Here is a 6,878-nt window from a genome sequence, read left to right on the forward strand (position 1 = left end):
TATTATTATTATTATTATTATTATTATTATTATTATTATCATCATCTTCTTCGTGGCCCAGGCTTTTCTTGTCCATCCAGTTGACACCCAGAATTGCATCTTTGATTCCATCCTCTCCATGATAGGAAAAGAGATAGCGTTTAACGTCCAACTCCTGGTCACCTTTGCAGATGTGGAGACCTCACCCGTCCTGATGGCTGTTAAGGGGGTTGACTTACTGGGTGCTCGAGACGAGCTGGGAATCCCTCTGCACTTCAGATCCATCCATTCAGCTCTCTTTGCTCACCAGGAAAATGAAGGAAGCCGTAATGCTACTGCTGAAATATCCTGGAAAATGAGCACCAAGAGCACGAAGGATTTCTTTGACTCGTTAATGATTCTGGATGACAAAAGTTTAAAAGTTTAACCTCGACCGAGGAGGTCCTCAACCAGCCTCAGGAGCTGAAAGCTGCTCTTTAGAAGTCCTCCCTGTCCTAAGATTGAGAAACTTCAACCAAATCTTACCGAGATCATGACGGATCCATTGGCCGGTTTGGTCTCCCGGTACCTGGAGGAATTTCAGATTACAGGCAAGGAGGAATGGCAAAATCTCCATGCGGAAGAACCTAAGGAGGTCCTAGAAGACGGGCAGCTAAATATCCGATGCGCTGCCGGGATGGAAGAAGAGTTTAGTCAATGGAGCGAGGAGATCACTTGCATCTGTCCTTTGAAGACACCTGACCTGGGAAATGGAGCCCCTCCCTTAGCGCTGCTGATGTTGCCTAGTTGGGTCGCGAAACGTCCGCAAGAAATCCACCAAGCTCAGAGAACACCAGGGACCCCCTAGATTTCTTTTCCTCCTCCTCCCTTGTAGCACTGATGATGTTACCTAGTTGGGTCACGAAACATCTGCAAGAAAACAGCCAAGCTCAGAGAACACCAGGGACCCCTAGATTTCTTTTTCTCCTCCTCTTCCTCCTCCCTTCTAGCACTGATGATGTTGCCTAGTTTGCTCATGAAACGTCTGCAAGAAAACAACCAAGCCGAGAGAGTACCGAGGACTATTTTCTATTGTTACCATTACATTTTCCAAGGATTGATAATGGCTGGCATTCTTTCTGTCCACCTTCGGAGAAAAAAAGCAATATATTTTATCTAAGGGGCTTGCCTGGCGAGCTCATTGGGCCACCTCCAATTGCTGACCTCACACGCAGCCTATATTCTGCGCTTGGAAATAAACGTCATCTCCTCAAGCAACTGCCTCCGTTGTGCATCCATTTTCTTAACTGATTAGATAAGATAGATAAGATAAGATAACCTTTATTGTCATTTTTTATACTGTGGGCACAATGGCACACATCAAAAATGAAATTTAGTTGCCCGCTCTCAAAGTGAAAGTCATACATGACACACCCTTAAACATACTATGAACAACATATATATAGATCCACATCCCTACATATAATAATAATAATAATAATAATAATAATAATGATGATGATGATGATGATGATGATGATGATGATAATAATAATAATAATAATAATAATAATAATAATAATAATAATAATAATAATAATAATAATAATAAAGTTGGAAGGGACCTTGGAGGTCATCTAGTCCAATCCCCTGCTCGGGCAGGAAACCCTATACCATTTCAGACAAATGGCTATCCTGTCTCTTCTTTAAAAACCTCCAGTGTTGGAGCATTCGCAGCTTCTGGAGGCAGGTTGTTCCACTGGTTAATTGTTCTAACTGTCAGGAAGTTTCTCCTTAGTTCTAGGTTGCTTCTCTCCTTGATTAGTTTCCACCTGTTGCTTCTTCTCCTGCCTTCAGGTGCCTTGGAGAATAGCTTGACTCCCTCTTCTTTGGGGCAGCCCCTGAGATATTGGAACGCTGCTATCATGTCCCCCCTCATCCTTCTCTTCGTTAAACTAGACATACCCAATTCCAGCAACCGTTCCTTATATGCTTTAGCCTCCAGTCCCCTGATCATCTTTGTTGCTCTTCTCTGTACTCTTTCTATAGTCTCACCATCTTTATTACATCGTGGTGACCAAAACTGGATGCCGTGTTCCAAGTGTGGCCTTACCAAGGCCTTGTAAAGTGGTATTAACACTTCATGTGATCTTGATTCTATCCCTCTGTTAATGCAGCCTAGCACTGTGTTGGCCTTTTTGGCAGCTGCAGCACACGGCTGGCTCCTATTTAAGGGATTGTGCACTAGGACCTTGAGATCCCTCTCATAGTTACTACTATTGAGCAAGATAGATAAGATAATCTTTATTGTCATTTTTTTATACTGTGGGCACAATGGCACACATCAAAAATGAAATTTAGTTGCCCGCTCTCAAAGTGAAACTCATACATGACACACCCTTAAACATACTATGAACAACATATGTATAGACCCACATCCCTACATATACGTAGCAAATAAATATTAAATGTTGTCCATCTTGAATTCTCCTTCTAACAATGCCTAAGACAAAATTAGAACTCCCAGCCTCTCGGACTGCAATTAATGCATGGTCTCAGCCCAGAAGCCCTAAGCACCCGGCCTGCTAGTAGCCATTAGCCAGGCAGGATCTTCTCCCTGCTAATGTGTAGCCAGCCCATGGTCAAGCAGGCCACCCATCCAGCCACAATGACGAATTATGGCCTGTTTCCTCCTCCGCCCTGAAAGCAGAATTGCTGATATGGTTTAGAACAGGACTCTTCAAACTGGGCCCTTTTGTGACCGGTGGACTTCAACTCCCAGAATTCCTCAGCCGGGATGCTTTAAGGACAGGGGTCTTCAAACTGGGCCCTTTTATGACTAGTGAACGTCAACTCCCAGAATTCCTCATCCAACGTGCCTGGCTGAGGAATTCTGGGAGTTGAAGGCCACAAATCATAAAAGGGCCAGATTTGAAGACCCCTGCTTTTTCCACAGGTAGCTGGAAAAAAGAAAAAAGGCAGGGGGGGGGGAGTGGAGGGAAACGCCCCCTTTATACTTGGGGCATCCAATCACAGCGCAGAGCGCCTCCTGCAGCAGCAGACCAGTCAGGAAGGAAAATAGGGAAATCCTGAGGTAAATTAAACAACAGGCAAAACACAGAGGAAAAAAAAGTGGGGGGGATGGAAACGTCCCTTTATACTTGCGGCAACCAATCTCAGTGCAGGGCGCCTCCTGCAGGAGCAGACCAGTCAGGAAGAGAACACAGGGAAATCCTGAGGTAAATTAAACCACGGCTTTTCAACCAGTGGTACGGGTACCACCTGTGGTACATTGGCACCTGGCAGGTGGTACGTGGCCATCCTAGTGGGGGAGGGGAATGAGCTGAACCGGTGGCAGCACCGCACAAGCCTGAGCGAGAGATGGCTGAAGGTGCAGGGCTGTCAGGGCTCAGAGGAAGCGCCAGGATCAGTGCCGCTTTCCAGCTGATCGACGCTTCTTCGGGGCTGCCAGGGCTCAGTGGAAGTGCCAGGATCAGTGCCAGGCTCCAGTTGGAGCTCGGCGCTGATCCTGGTGCTTCTGCTGAGCCCAGAAGAAGCACCGATCAGCTGGAATGTTGCAGCCTCTCCAGGGTCTTGTGATTTACATTCAGATGCTTGGCAACTGATTCATATTTATGACGGTCACAGTGTCCCAGGGTCATGTGAAGTGACCAAAACCTGCTGCAACCACCCAGCAGACGGGGGAATAAAAAACCAAACACCCCCCACCCCACCCCTGCTGCCAATCCTCAACAGAAATGCTCACAACAATGAAAACCTCGGACAGGAGGAAGAGCGCCGCCGGGTGGGCAGGCAGGTGTCTTGCTCGGCTGTGCCTTGGGGGGCACTTTTTTCAGTGCCATTGTAACTTCGAACAGTCACTAAGCGAACTGTTGAAAGTCGAGGACTACCTGTACTTTATCACTTTTTTCCTTTTTTGTGGGGGGTCATCAAGTTTTTGACACCTTGCTAGGCGACTGGTGGTACTCGGATATTACCATATCCTAAAAGTGGTACAATGGGTGAAAAGGTTGAAAAGCCCTGAATTAAACAACAGGCAAAACACAGAGAAGGAAAAAGCGGTGGGGGGAACTCCCCTTTATACTTGGGGCAACCAATCACAGCACAGAGCGCCTCCTGCAGCAGCAGACCAGTCAGGAAGGTACACAGGGAAATCCTGAGGTAAATTAAACAGCAGGCAAAAAACACAGAGAAGGAAAAAGCGGGGGCGGGGGGGAAACGCCCCTTTATACTTGCGGCAACCAATCACAGCGCAGAGCGCCTCCCGCAGGAGCAGACAAGACAGGATGATCCTGAGGTAAATGAAACCGCAGGCAAAACACAGAAGAAAAAAGCGCGGGGGGGAGGGAAACGCCCCCTTTATACTTGCGGCAACCAATCACAGCGCAGAGCGCCTCCCGCAGGAGCAGACAAGACAGGATGATCCTGAGGTAAATGAAACCGCAGGCAGAACACAAGAGAAGAAAAAAAAGGCGGGGAAAAAGAGAGACGCCCCTTTTTATACTGGCCCCGACCAAATTCCTCACAGCGATGGGAACCTGGCCAGAAGAAGAGCTCTTTAACTCTGGGACATGGATGGATGAGAAAGATGGAGGGAGGGAGGGAGAAAGAGAGCAGGGTTTCTCAACGTGCTGGCTGGGGAATTCTGGGAGCTGAAGTCCACCCATTTTCAAGTGGCAAAGGATGAGGAACACCTGCATGGACGGACAGACGGACGAAATGACGGATGGGTGGAGGGGGGGATGCGTAGATGCACGGAGTGAGACAGATCAGAGCTTCTCAACATAACTGGCTGGGGCATGCTGGGAGTTGAAGTCCAGCCACTTTCAAGTGGCCAAGAATGAGAAACAGCTGGATGGATTGAGAGAGAGAGAGAGAGAAATCAGAGCTTCTCAACATACTGGCTGGGGCATGCTGGGAGTTGAAGTCCAGCCACTTTCAAGTGGCCAAGAATGAGAAACAGCTGGATGGATTGAGGGAGGGAAGGAGGGAGGGAGAGAAAGAGAGAGAGAGAGAGAGATCAGAGCTTCTCAATATACTGGCTGGGGCATGCTGGGAGTTGAAGTCCCCCCACTTTCAAGTTGCTCAGCTTGACAAACAGCCTCCCGGAAGCTGTCAAAGTCAGGATGGGGTGTTTCCCTCTCTAAGTCTGGAGGGGGGGAGAGGTCTTTCCACCAGGAGCCTCCCTCCCTCCCTCCCTCTCCCTTTCTGAAGATGGAGAAGTCGTCAGCCAGAACCTGGAGCTGCCTTCCACCCCTGCCCATTTCCTTTTGAATAAAAGCGAAAGTGGAAGTTAGTGAGAGGGAAGATTCTTCCGGGAGAAGCTTTCTAGCCCAGTCTGTATCCAGCCTGTAGGCAGCAGCTGCAGAGGAAGAAGAAGGTAAGGGGACCCAGGCATGTGGGAGGGAGGGGCAGAGAGAGAGGGAGCACCAGCTTGCCAAGGGCCTGAATTCTGATCCTGCCACCAGGACAGGGGAGGAAACCAGGCTGCCCCCTCCCCTCTCCCCGTTCTAAGCCGAGGGATTAGGAGTTTCCCTTCTCTTTCTGCAGATAAACGTTTTAGTCGTGAAGTCAGGGCTGTGAGGACTCTGTGGCTTGTTGCGAGGGCTGGCCGTTGTCTGACCCTTCCCCAAAGCCTCCCCTCCAAGGGGCTTTGCGAAGTTGGGGGTTGGCACATCTCTTCCCCCCCCCTTGACTTAGAGCTGAAAGCAGAGCCTTGGGGTGGGGCTGCACAGAGGAAACAGCCTGCAATTTTCCGAGAGGGCTGAGAACGGGCTACTTGCTGCCGAAGGAAAACAGACCCATGATCTAGAATAGAATAGAAAATAGAATAGAATAGCTGGAAGGGACCTTGGAGGTCATCTAGTCCAACCCCCTGCTCAGGCAGGAAACCCTATACCAATTCAGACAAATGGTGAATGTCATGGCCCCGTCTCAGAGACCTGGTCTGAGGAAGAGATGGAGCCGGGGCCAGTGCAGGGGGATGGTGCAGTTTCTATGGCTCAGGAGAAACGACCTGAGGACCAGGCAGGACCAGGTCCCTGGACCCTCGGAAGAGTAGGCAGGGAGGAAGAGAGGGCGCAGGCTGATTGAGGAAGGGGTGGGGGAGACATAAAGAGCAGGCAGAGGAGCGGCGGAGCTCCAGAGATGACCAAATGCGTCCCGCATTTGGTCCCCGAGTGCGAAGAATGGGGAGAAGGCAGAGTCAGCACAGGGCACCCTGACTGTTCAGTAGGAGGGTGCCCAGCCCCTCCTCACGAGGTTCTCCTGGAGAGTAACCTTTAAGGAGGCGCAGTGAGGAGGGGCTTTTCCCAGGAAGAAATGTTTGTCTTCAGATCACACTCCCTCGGCTCGGCCTGCTTTCACCTTGTTTTAAGAACTGTCCCCCGCCCCCCCGTGTGTCAACGACTGCTTTTGCCTTGTGGTGAGGGCTGTTCTTGGCTTGCCCTGGCCCTGACGATTCTCCCTTCAGACCTGCCTTGCTTCCCTTGGGCCCCGTCTTGCTTTGAGAAGGGCTCTTTCTCTTTTGGTTTGAACTGGGCCCTTGTTGTGTGAACTGCGTTTGCCTTTTGTTTCACTCTGCCCCTTTTGGAAGTTGCTCCTTGTCTTGCACCTTTGCCATGCTCTGAGGACTGCCCTTGCCATATGTCTGGACCTCTGCCTTGGGGCGTTGCCGGGTAATCTATAGGCTGTTGGTTGGGGGACTGACTAGTCAGTGGAGGGCCATTTGTTCAACCTTCCCAAGAGAAATAAAGAACTCTCTGGAGGCCTGCCTGGCATTGCCCACCTGGGTCCTAACAGTGAAGGAATCCCCTTCCCCAAACTCTTTACAGGGGTGGATTTGGGGAGCAGGTAAGTGGCACTTGCTGGTTAGTGTGTGGGGTGTAGGCTGTGACCAT

Source organism: Protobothrops mucrosquamatus, unplaced genomic scaffold, assembly GCF_001527695.2.
Source record: "Protobothrops mucrosquamatus isolate PMUCROS unplaced genomic scaffold, P.Mucros_1.0 scaffold5078, whole genome shotgun sequence".
Classification (NCBI taxonomy): Eukaryota; Metazoa; Chordata; class Lepidosauria; order Squamata; family Viperidae; genus Protobothrops; species Protobothrops mucrosquamatus.